Below are 12,562 nucleotides of genomic sequence, written 5' to 3'. Positions count from 1 at the left end.
TGTAAAGTGGCTGAAAAAGCCTGGAGAAAAGGATATAGTGATTCAGATAAAGATACTTTTAAGAATCAACTTAAGCTGTACAAAAACACTATAGCGAAAACTAAAGCTGAGTATTTTGCTAATACCATTCTTCTAGCAGATAATAGCACCAAAGCTATATTCAGCTTAGTAAAGAGTCTGTCTAAACCTGACTGTGCTAATAACAAAATTCCTGTTACTCAAGCTTTATGCAATGAGTTAGCTTCCTATCTGGAGGATAAAATCGACAAGATAGTTAGGGATTTTGATCCACCAACAGCGGTGGAAGAACCTGATCCTCAGTTGTTCAATGCTGAGCAGTGTTCTCTGCCATCACCAGACTCTAAGCCCAGCAACCATACCATTTTAAAACACTGCCAGCATACTCTGGATTGTTTTCGCATTCCGGACGAGAAAACATTTGATACCTTAGCCAGGGGTGTCTCCTCTGGGTCCCCCCTGGACCCCCTTCCCCACAGAATCTGGAAGGAATACGGGGTCGAGCTCTTTCCCTATTTACAACAGATCTGTGGTCTATCCTTGAGTATGGGGGAGGTCCCTAAAAACTGGAAGGAAGCAGTTGTGACCCCTCTTCTAAAAAAAACACGCTTGACCCCGGGTGTGTGGCCAAATATCGGCCAATTTCTTTATTGCCATATCCTGTTAAAATTCTGGAACGCATCGTCAGTAAGTCTCTATCCCAGTATCTTGAGGAGTATTCGCTCCTTGACGAGATGCAATTTGGCTTTCGGCCCAAGCACGGTACCGAAACAGCACTTGTTGCCATGCTTGATGATATGAGGATGAGGGCAGACAGTGGCCAGTCAGTGATCTTAGTGCTGTTGGACATGTCAGCGGCTTTTGACACTGTAAACCATGGTATACTGTTGGAGAGACTTAAAGACCAGGGTGTGACCGGTCGCGCCCTTGACTGGCTTTGTTCTCCTCTAACAGACAGGACACAGACAGTGTGCCTTCAGCCATTGTCCGCTAACAAGTCTTCCTTACGACAGGGGGTCCCGCAGGGCTCAGGGATTAGTCCTGTGCTCTTTAACATCTATTTGCAGCCTCTCATTCCGCTTATTAGATCTTTTGGAGTGGAGGTGGTGAATTACGCGGATGATACCCAGCTCGTGTTTTCTTTGGAAGGGAATGATTCTATTTCCTTGGAAAAATTTCACAAGTGTATGACTAGCACCACGAAGTGGCTTAAGAAGAACTGGTTACAATTTAACAGCTCTAAAACGGAAGAGGTCCTGTGTTCTTCCAGAAGATCTGATCAGCCTGTTTTACCCATCTTTCAGCTGTCCCCTACTGGCGCACCTATTACCCCTTCTAGCACAGTACGCAATCTGGGGGTGATGGTGGATCAGGATCTCCAACTGAATTCTCAGGTTAACAAAACGGTTGGCACTTGCTTTTAATCCGAGTGCTGAGAAAGATCCTCCCTTTCTTGCCTAACTCTGCTAGAATGCAGATTGTGAGATGCGTAATTCTCAGCAGACTTGATTATTGCAACTCTCTATATCTGGGTGCGCCTAACACCCTTATCGGGAAGCTGTACAGAATACAGGCCTTTGCAGCAAAATTCACTTTAAATAGGCAGCGAGGGACCTCAACCACATTAGCCTTGCGAGATTTGCATTGGCTGCCGATCCACCAGCGAATTCTATTCAAAGCTCTATGCACTGTCTTTAGGACAGCTCATGGAATGGGCCCTAAGAACCTGCAAAGAAAATTCAGCTGGTATTCCCCAACTAGAAACCTTCGTTCTGCTTCTGCATTTCTGATGAATGTAGTCAGGTTCAGGCGGTCCAGAACAGGTGGCAGATCCTTCTCTGCCGTTGCTTCTCGGCTATGGAACACTCTCACTTTGGATCTACGTCAGGGCCAAAGTCTTATGGATTTCAGGAAAAAGTTGAAAACGTTTTTATTCCCTAGGCTGGAGTAATTTTTCCCTCTGATATTATCTCTCTTTTCCTCCCTTCCTGTGTCACACCTCGGCTGCCCCTATTAACTTCTGGTGGGGACTCTCCTTTTTAAGTGCCAGGATACCCGTCGGGTGATAGAGCGCTATATAAGCACCTCATTACATTACATTACATTACCCTGCCATTGTCACGTGAGAGCTTGTCTCTCACTCTTCGCCAACCAGCAGGAAGTCCGTGAATCTTCTGGGAGCGAGGGGCACTTATGGAGGGGTGAGAGTGTATCCCCCATGAGCAAGAGAGTACCTCTGAGGCACGTGACAGTGAGTGCATGTGTGAGGGCGTGTGAGATCCGCAGAGCCATGTTTTTTGTCTTGCAATTTTATATAGCTCGAACTCAACCCGGAGGTATCATGGCGCTATACACGAGCACCACCTGTTGCAGATGGGCACATCCATGTTTTGTTAGGTGTGGGGAGATGAAGTGATTTGCCCAGAATCACAAGAGGTTGAACCGCAGAGACTCGGACCTGGTAACCCAGCTTCAAGGTCATATGCGCTAACCGTTAGGCTACATCTTAATGAGTCCAGCCTGCAGGGACAGGGGCCCATGTACTTACACTCCAGAGTGTGTCACTCTTAAGTTTGTCAGTCCTGTGTGTCTCTCCTGAGGTTATCACTCATGGATGTATCACTACCGGGTGTGTCATTACTGGGTGTGTCATTACTGAGGGTGTCACTCCTGAGTGTGTCACTGGGGCGTGGGGTAGAGCAAACAACCCCGTACTGGTCACCGTGTTCTATTTGTATGACGATGCTTGTTTAAACCCGAGATGCGCTTGGTGGGCGCTATACCCTGACTTTGTCATGTGAGAGCTTGTGTCTCACTCTTTGCCAACCAGCAGGAAGTGTGTGAATCTTCTGGGAGCGAGGGGAACTTATGGAGGGGGAAGAGTGCATCCCCCACGAGCACGAGAGCATCTCTGAGGCCCGTGACAGTGAGTGCACATGTGAGGGCGTGTGAGATCCGCAGAGCCTTGTTTTTTGTCTTGTAGGTTTATATAGCTCGGACTCAACCCGGAGGTATCAGGGCGCTTTACATGAGCACCAGCTGTTCCAGATGGGCACATCCATGTTTTATTAGGCGTGGGGAGATTAAGTGATTTGCCCAGAATCACAAGAGGTTGAGCCGCAGAGACTCGAACCTGGTTACCAAGCTTCGAGGTCGTACGCTCTAGCCGTTAGGCCACATCTTATGGATGCAGCCGCGAGACGCGATATGTGGTGGGGGAGGGGGAGAAGCGGGAGTTGTGTGCGCGCGCGGCCAATGCTTGGGAAAACAAGCATTGGAAATGCAATAGGTCTCGCCTTTGATTAAGTTAAAGCCATTTGCTTTGCTAATGGTATTGTGCAGCAAAGCAAATGGCTTTAACTTAATAAAAGGCGAGACCTATTGCATTTTTAATCCTTGTTAAATAGTCTTCTCTAGGATGGAGTTCGATGCTATAGATCTCGTAACTGGGAACTTTCATACATATAGAGCTGCTGCACTTCCAGCTAAATATGTACCTTACTGTGATTTAGAAGTCCCTTTAGGGTATAAGGGAAATCAAGCATGATATGGTGGCCAGTTACCCCATGTAGTTCAAATCATTACAATGGGTCTCTTAAGTAATGCTGGGACTGCCTGGTCTATATGGGCTATGTATACACTATATCCCGACAGATTGTTAAAGTAAAAAACTTATTAAACCAAGTATTGGCTATTTGTAAGCAACTTTGACAGTATGTTCTATCATTGGCTGGACTGGGATAATTTGCTCCTGTTTCTGCCTAGCAAGCAGAGCCTGTAGCGCAGGCAAATCGTCCATAGACTGCTAACATTATCATTGGCAAAAGCACCCACAAAGCGAGATGAAATTCCTTTCTGGATTGCTCATAAAAAAATCAAATCAAATCAAAATAGTCTTTATTCGCTTTCAAGAAGTAAAGCCATAAAAGCATACATGAAATATGATAAAACACTCCTCACAGAAACATACCAGATAGGATAATAACCTAGCCTGGCAATAAAAACAGGGGTTCAAAGACACCAATATCACACAAACAGTACTAGGTGAAGAAGGAACACTCTAGTTGACAACAATTAATCACAACTGATAAAAGCACTTGATGTTCAAAAAAGTAAGCAAAATATTTCACAATAAATAGTGCCATAAATAATCTGTGAAAAACAAAGTAATTAGTCGCAACTAGACCGGAGCCTGACCGCTTATTTGAAAAAGTTGAGCACATAAAAAACAGTGCTACCCTTGAGCACTTACACTTGCGGGTCACACTTGCCTAAAGTTGTCCTTTTTCAGTAGCGGGACTAAAAAAGTCTTTCTAGGTGTATCATAAAAACTACAGAACATTGTAAAATAGACCATGTCCTGTGGGGATTTGTAGGAAAGTGGGTTTCTGTTACAGTAACCCCACAACTTTTTGCCAGACTACTGATGCACTTTTACTTGGTGTGCCCTGGGTCCCTGCCAATCAGGTTCCCAGGGCCTGTGTTCTTTCCCCAAAACTAAACCCAGTTGGCATCTCAGCCACAGCTCAGCCCCTGGTAAATGGCACCACAGATACCCAGGGCACTGTGACCAGAGAAGGCCTCTAAGGGCTGCAGCACTTATTGTGCCACACTTAGAGGTCCTGTTCCACTACACTCACACACTGCCTTTGCAGGCTGCGTGTTTTGGTGCAGAACAAAGTGAAGAGTAGACATGGTACAACCCACTGCTTTGGCATAGATCAGACACCCCTCTAGTTGGGTGCACTATGCCAGTATTGAGGGTACAGGTGCATGAGCCCTATACTCCTACAGTTTCTAAGTCAATTCTTAGACATTGTAAGTGCAGTGCTGCCATTAAGAGAACATGGTGCTGGGAGTTTGTCTTTACGAACTCTACAGCACCATAATGGCTACACTGAAAACTGAGAAGTTTGGTATCAAACTTCTCAGCACATTAACCACACACTGATGCCAGTGTGGAAATTAATGAAAAATGCACATAGAGGGCATCCCAGAGATGCCCCCTGAAAACTAACCCCACCTCTAGTGTCCTGACTGAGTGGCTGCTTAGGCTGCCATCAACAGACATGTTTCTGGACCCCTGGGTCTAGAGCCTGCTGCTCTCGGGGGCCTGAAACAATGCACATCCTGGGACGAGGTGCCAAGTCTCCTCCCCAGGGATGGGCAGGGTTCACGAAGGGGAAGCTTCAAAGGCATGCCACCTTTGTGAGCTTCCCCAGACCACTTGCTGGTTAGAGCAACTCGTGCCCACTGGTTCTGCCCCCCACTTTGGGCGGGATAACCAGCGGGAAAAACAAGTGAAGGAGAGAGGTGTGCCCACCTCTGCCAACTCCACTCCTCAGGTGGGGGAGGCGAGGTGAAGTTGATGAAGCAAGGTTTCTCATAAAGAGAAACTTCCTCGTATGCAATCCTCTCAAATAACCTGTAACATTATATCAACCCGTCTATGAGTACTAACAGTGCACCACATTTTACATCTACTGCGCATGCGTCTACTACATCTATGTAGTATTACGTTTTCTGTCGCTTGGGGGGAAAACTCTGCAGCTGCACAATAGCTTCTAATATGGATGCTTTAAAGCAACGCACTAATGCACATGCTGTGATGAAACTAACCTATGCACATACTACTAAGCTATTAATGCAAAAGGTGTATTAAGTAAATGGGGTTAGAGTAGAAGTAAGTGGTATACAGTGAATTCATTTAAATTTGTATTCTAACATGTTCCTCTCTGACTTTATTAATAGTTCGGATTTGGGCCTTGGAGGGTGACCACGTCTCTGTTCCCTTGTGGTTTCTACACATGCGTAAACGTCTGCTTATCGTGGAACAAGTGATGTAAATTGACTGACTGACAAACCCTAAGCCCAGCAAGGACATGGGAAACCCAACTCTTGACCCTACGAGATGAACAAGAAGCAACAATGTATAAAAAGACTTATCGATCCACACATGAAATGCTTGTGGGAATAAAGTGTGTGGTTATTAAAATTAAGGGGGGGGAGTTAGACAATAGACTAAAGAAAAATATTGCACTTAGTATGGTGTGATGTCCGACTCCTCACCCCACTGCTTGGCCCAACCAAATTGAGGGTGAACATGGAATTGAAACATTTGGGGGTGGATCATACATTTGAATTGGTATAACAGAGGTAAGTTCTAGTTATTTAGACACACTTGATACTGAGATGCTGATGCTATGCTGAGATGCTGCCCGATTTTGCTGCAATCTGACTGAATAATCCAACACTAGGGAAATTCGCGGAACAACCGAGGAAGCACATCTAGGAAGGGGTCCAGGCGAGCCCGAGCCGTAGAGAGTAGCACCAGAGAGGGGTGTAACGCTAGCGTTCCACTAGAAGAGGTCACCTTCCCTGTCCTGAGCTGATCCTGAATTTTTGACACTCTGATGTCGGGGTCCTCACACCATTTCTAGGTGAATATAGTTGTAGGGTAAATGCTACGTACTTGCTCTCTGTCCTTTCTCTCCTCAGGTGCTGTCATTGCAAGAATTTATTAATGCAAACTGATTATGAGCTAACTGTACTATTTTTCATGATTGAGACTTCTGGTATATTCATGTGTATTTGATTTGACTCACAAAAATTATTAATTTAGAAAATCTTTTAAAACTCCTTCTGAGTCTGTGGTTCTTTTAAATAAAGGTTAAATGCATTATTGTATTTTCCTCCCTATTCTAATATACTACTAGATCTTTCTAAAGTGCATTTACTCAGGAGACAGGAATGGTAAGAATACTGGTGTAAAGGTTTCCTAGGGTAAAATAAAATTGATGACAAGTGGATATTTGCCAGCTCATTGAGTGTATGAATGTATATGGGCCCAAATGAGTGTTGTGTGTATGAATGTGTAGAGCTGGTAAACTCAGCTGCATCAGTTTTATTTGGTAGCAGAAGCATGGCTAGTATAGTTAGTTAGGTGAGGAGTGTATTTGAAATTCGAATTATTGATTTATGTTTTAACCAAAACCCGTTATGTATTGTTTCATGTTGTCTGGAAATTCCCGGAATATTGAATAGCGGGTGGTGAGTGGAAGCCACACTGCAGTGAGAGTATTGGTCTGGATCGAGAAAGTGCTGAAAGTTATGCAGGACTAGAAGCACTAAGTTAGGGAATCATTTTGTGTATGTTAGTGAGGATAATTGGTAGCGAGGAGTTCGCTGGTGAAAGTTTGGTATTATATCACCTAGAAAGGGTAATACTGAAGGAGTAGCAGGTTCTCTGATGCTTGTGTGAAGAGTAAAGCGGAAAGTTTTTACTCGTAGTGTGTGAAGAGTAAGCGGAAGGGTTTTACTCGCACTGAAAGAAATTCAACTATTTTTTTAACTAGTGGGTCAGACACAATAGTGAATGTTTTATGTTGTTAATTAATTAAATTGTGTGAAAAGTTTGTGAGAAAATAAGTTTTCGCATTACCTTGTAAAGGAGGGTCAGTTGCAGGTGCTGCACTGACGTCACTGGGAGCCGTGCTGGGATTGGTTGAAACAGCGGGTGTGTAGTTGATGCAAAATTTGTAAAGGGGGGGGTCAGTAGTAAGGAGTGAAACTGACGTCACAGAAAGCCGCGCAAGCATTGGCTGAATGAGCGAACAACGTAGAAATTGGTTGGTGTACAGAATAGAAACCGCGCTGCTATTGGAGAATTTATTTTAATAAAAGCAAGCATATGATTGGTCATCAAAATAGAGATCCCAAGAATACTAATAGATAGAGGAGATTGCATGTACAATTCAACATTAACAGGGACTAGAACAGATAGAAGGTTTGTGGGGTTTGCTTACAAGCAGTACCTTAACAAGCACAAGCACGCAATGTACGGAGAAAAGAGAAAAATTTCATTTCTACAAAAGTTACGAATTATTTCAAAAAGGACAAACCCATCAAGAGTAGAGAAGGGATTCTCATTCCTCCTCCAAATATACCTGCATCAGACAAGATGGTGGAAAGAGGCTATCATACTTGTGTATGGTTAGAAAATTGGATAGAATACACAAAAGATGATGGAATATTAGCATTTCCTGAGTACGGACGCTTTAATGGAAGAATATTGTACGACTTAAGAACACGAATAAATGAATTAGAACCCAGACCTAGATTGACTCAATATGAAGCTTTAGAAGAATGGGAATTGGAAGCCTTTGAACGTGACAGACCCCGAAGTAACAGGACCTTAAGCAAATATTACCCAAAATTTCCCCGAGAGACTAGAGATAGTCAAATTAAACAATGGAGACAGGCCATGGTGGCGGAAGGTTTATATCCTGTGTTAACATCAGAAGAGCAGATAGGAGGTAAATGTACAGAGAAAACCAAGAACTTAACCATGTTAGGTAGCGGAGAAGCAGAAGAGGGATGCTTAGAAGACATATTGATGAAAAGTCCTCCACCTTGTAATGACGGATTCAACAGAATGACCCCTAGTGCCCCCATGATAGGAACACCTTTGGTTCCACAGATAGTACATGACACCACAGATAGGGTACTTCAAGAAAAGGAAAGGGAGGCAATAAATAAGAATAGAGATGAGTTGATTCATTGATGAAAAGTCCTCCACCTTGTAATGACGGATTCAACAGAATGACCCCTAGTGCCCCCATGATAGGAACACCTTTGGTTCCACAGATAGTACATGACACCACAGATAGGGTACTTCAAGAAAAGGAAAGGGAGGCAATAAATAAGAATAGAGATGAGTTGATTCAGAAAATAGCTCAGATAAACGCACATTCCGAGACCTTGACAATACCAGTGACAATAGGACCAGTAGTTCCATTGTATGGAGAAAAATCAAACTGTTCCAAAGTTCCTGTAATGCCTCCTAGAAGTATAGAACCTAGAAAAGAAAAGATAATAATAGAGGATCAAGCAAGTGAATGTGAATCAGTAATATCGTTGATGGATTTGCCCATAAGAGAGCCAATGATGGAAACCCCGAAAATAAATTTGCCCAGTTGTTCAAAGGAAGTTAGACTAGAAACGTCATCAGGAACTAGAAGAGCCACAATAGTAACGCCAGAAGATATAGAAAGATGGTCTCAAGAAATAGAGAAGCCAAAGTCACAGCCAAAAATATTAGACATTTTTATATTGAGAGTAGAATTGGAAGAAATAGTTGCTGGAAATGTGGGTCTGGACAGGTTAAACACATACAGTGAAGAAGAATTACTGTTTATTTGTAGAAGCATTACACGAAATACAAAGACATTCCATGAAAAGCTGACAAATTTGACATGGGAAATCGGAATTGACATAGGGAAATCAAAGGTGTTGCAGAAACCATATAGAGCGTAATTCTCTGATAAGGATTTGGAAAACATGAATGTGTCTGGAAGAAATTTGCAGATCAGGGAATTGTTATTTCTGTTGCAAAAGTGGGGAGATCTTGAAAAATGGAAAGTTAGATGGGCAAAGAAAAAGGAAGAAGTACAGGTAAATTAAACAACATCTGAATATGTCATGAGAGAAACAGAAAAAGCTGAAAGGTTGTATCCGATGAGAGAAGTAATCGGAGGTGGGTACGTACATGTGCCATGGAATAGACAGGATATTTTGTCTTTTACAAATGATTTCCCAAAATTGAGAGAGAAACCAGTGGAATGGTTCACACAAGTTAAGAAGTTTGTGAAAGTTTCAAAACTTTTATTAAAGGATCTGGATGGTCTGTTTGACATAGTGGTACCTGCAGATTTGTGGACAGAGTGTAAAATTACTGTGGATTGGCCTAGTGAGGAATATCCAAGAGATTCAAAAACAGGAGCCCCGTCAGATGATGTAATGAAAAAGTATCATCAAGTAATCACCCTTCTAAAGAGTAAAATTCCCCCGAAAGAAACCGATTGGGTAAAGATAGACAGAACAACTCAAGAAAAGGATGAGTCTGTACATGCCTATTACGAACGTCTTTTACAGGTGTCCAAACAGTACAGTGGGTTTGAAAGTTTAGAAAATAAAGACACAACACATTTTGTGTATCGATTTGTATCTGAGCTGAGATTGGATATATCTCAAATGATTAAGCAGCACATGCTGTGCTGGCAATCAAAGCCCATTGATGAGATTTTAAAATATGCAAAATAATGTGGGGACGAAATTGATAACAAGCGAAAAGCTTTAGAAGAAAAAGTAATGTGGGCCCAAGTAAAATTAGCTGAACAGCAAGAGCTCCAATTAAATAAACAGTCAGAAAATCAAGGAAGAGCACACGGTCAAAGTGACAATAATGGGGGGAAGCCACGGGGAAGATTAAATCGGGAAGTGGCAAAGAAACTATTTCCCTGTCACGGGTGCGGGAAGTTGGGACATTGGAAGAACGAGTGTAAAGCTATACAAATTAATAATGCCCCGAATCAAAAGTTAAATCCACAGACGCAGAATGAGGTGTTAATGAGTCATCAGCAACAGGGTATAGATCTTCAGAGTCAATTGTCACCTGCCCCTAAATCAAATTTTGTGAGTCAAGCCAAGTACAGTGTGGATGCCAAATTTCCAGAAGGAAGTGGTAAGAAAAATGTTGTAACATCACAGTTTCTTTTGCAGGACCCACTGATTGATTATGATCAGGAATGACGGGGGAGGAAGGGGAGTGCGTGCTAGGCGCATCCCTACCGGTAGATCAGTCAGGTCCTTACATAGAGGGTAAAGTAAAGGGAAATGATATTACCATCTTGCTGGATACTGGTGCTACCAGGTCTACTGTGAGAACAGCAGACATTCCTAACCTGCCCCTCTCGGGAGAAAATATACAAGTTGTAGGAATTTCAAACAAATGGATTAGCACTCCAATCACAGAACCAATGGAGGTGCAAATTGGTAATTTTAAAGAAATGCATAAGTGCGTGGTCTGTGACTCCAGCCCTGTTAACTTACTTGGGAGAGACCTGTTGTGCAAAATGAATTGCACTATATTTTGCACCCCGGATGGTGTTGCAATACAAACCCCAGATGAAGATGGAGTATACAAGTTCATGTTAGCTAAACAGGGAACAGAAGTAAATGAATTATATTCGATGATGACACAAAAGTCAAACTGACTGTAAATGCAGAAATATGGGATTTTACTGGAAAAGAAATAGGATTAATGGCAAATGTGGATCCAGTAAAAGTGACTGTGAAAGAAGGTGCTGTTTACCCGACAATACAAAATGAGTCCAGAAGTAAAAGCAGGTGTCGCAGCAGAGATAGAGTGATTGGTCGAACAAGGTATCCTGAAAGAAATAATGAGTAGCCCTTGTAATTCACCCATAATTGGCATTAAGAAACCTAACGGGAAATATAGGGTGGTCCAAGACCTCAGGAAAATTAACAAGATTGTTGTACCATGCTGCCCAGTAGTGCCTAATCCAGCTGTGATTCTTTATCAGATACCATGGAAAGCAGGATGGTTCACAGTAATTGATTTGTGTCATGCATTATTTTCTATTCCATTGCATCCAGATAGCAAGTTTTTATTTTCATTCAAATTTGAAGAACATGTTTATGTCTGGAATCGTGTGCCTCAAGGGTACACAGAAAGCCCTTCAATCTTTAATCAGATTCTCAAAAGAAGCCTTGACTCTCTTGTATTGTCCTGGTGCAGTATATTGATGACCTATTGGTGGCGCCAAACACACGAGATGACTGTGTTATTGATTCAATTGCATTGTTAAATCATTTGGCAAAGGGTGGACATAAAGGGCCATATGTAGGAAGCCTAATACCGGTCGGTAACGGCCGATTTTCGGTAAATATACCGTTACCGACCGGTATTTAGGCTTTTGGTATGTAGGGGGCTCATTTCAGGATTCGGTAATTTACCGAATCGGTAAAATTACCGAATCGGTAATTTTACCGATTTGGTAAATACCGAATCCTGAAATGAGATGTAGGGGGAGTGTGTCGTGGGTGTGGGGATTCGTTATTTACCACCAACTAAAAGTTGGTGGTAAATGACGATTAGCTGTGAAAAAGCATTTTTGTGCACTGTGAAGTGTGCAATGTGGCAGACATACATGCCCTTAGGGCATGTATGTGTGCCGCATGTGCACACATGCAGGAATCAGGGGTGCGACAGGGTGTCACTGTGACACCCTGCCACCCTTGATTGTGCTCCCCCCATTACCAAATCGGCATTTACCGATTCGGTAATGGTAACTGGCTTCCCATTGATTCCTATGGGCCTCCTGGCCCATAGGAATCAATAGGAAGCCAGTTACCATTACCGAATCGGTAAATACCGATTCTAAATTACCGACCAATTCCGATTTGGTAATATTTACCGACTGATTACCTACATAGCATTTACCACTTCATAAATACCGAATCGGTAAAATTCGGTATTTATGAAGTGGCAAATGTTAGGCTACCTACATAAGGCCCAAAGTGTCTTCTGAAAAACTTCAGTTTTCTAAAAATTCAGTTAAATACCAGGGTCATCAAATAGAAAGAGGAGTTTGAAGGGTGACCTCTGAAAGAATCAGAATAATAAGACAAATGCAGTTGCCACAAACCCAAAAAGAAATAAGAATGTTCCTTGTTGTTGTAG

The sequence above is a fragment of the Triturus cristatus genome, chromosome 5_2 (assembly GCF_964204655.1).
Source record: "Triturus cristatus chromosome 5_2, aTriCri1.1, whole genome shotgun sequence".
Taxonomy (NCBI): Eukaryota; Metazoa; Chordata; class Amphibia; order Caudata; family Salamandridae; genus Triturus; species Triturus cristatus.
Note: the sequence above shows the minus strand (reverse complement) of the source record.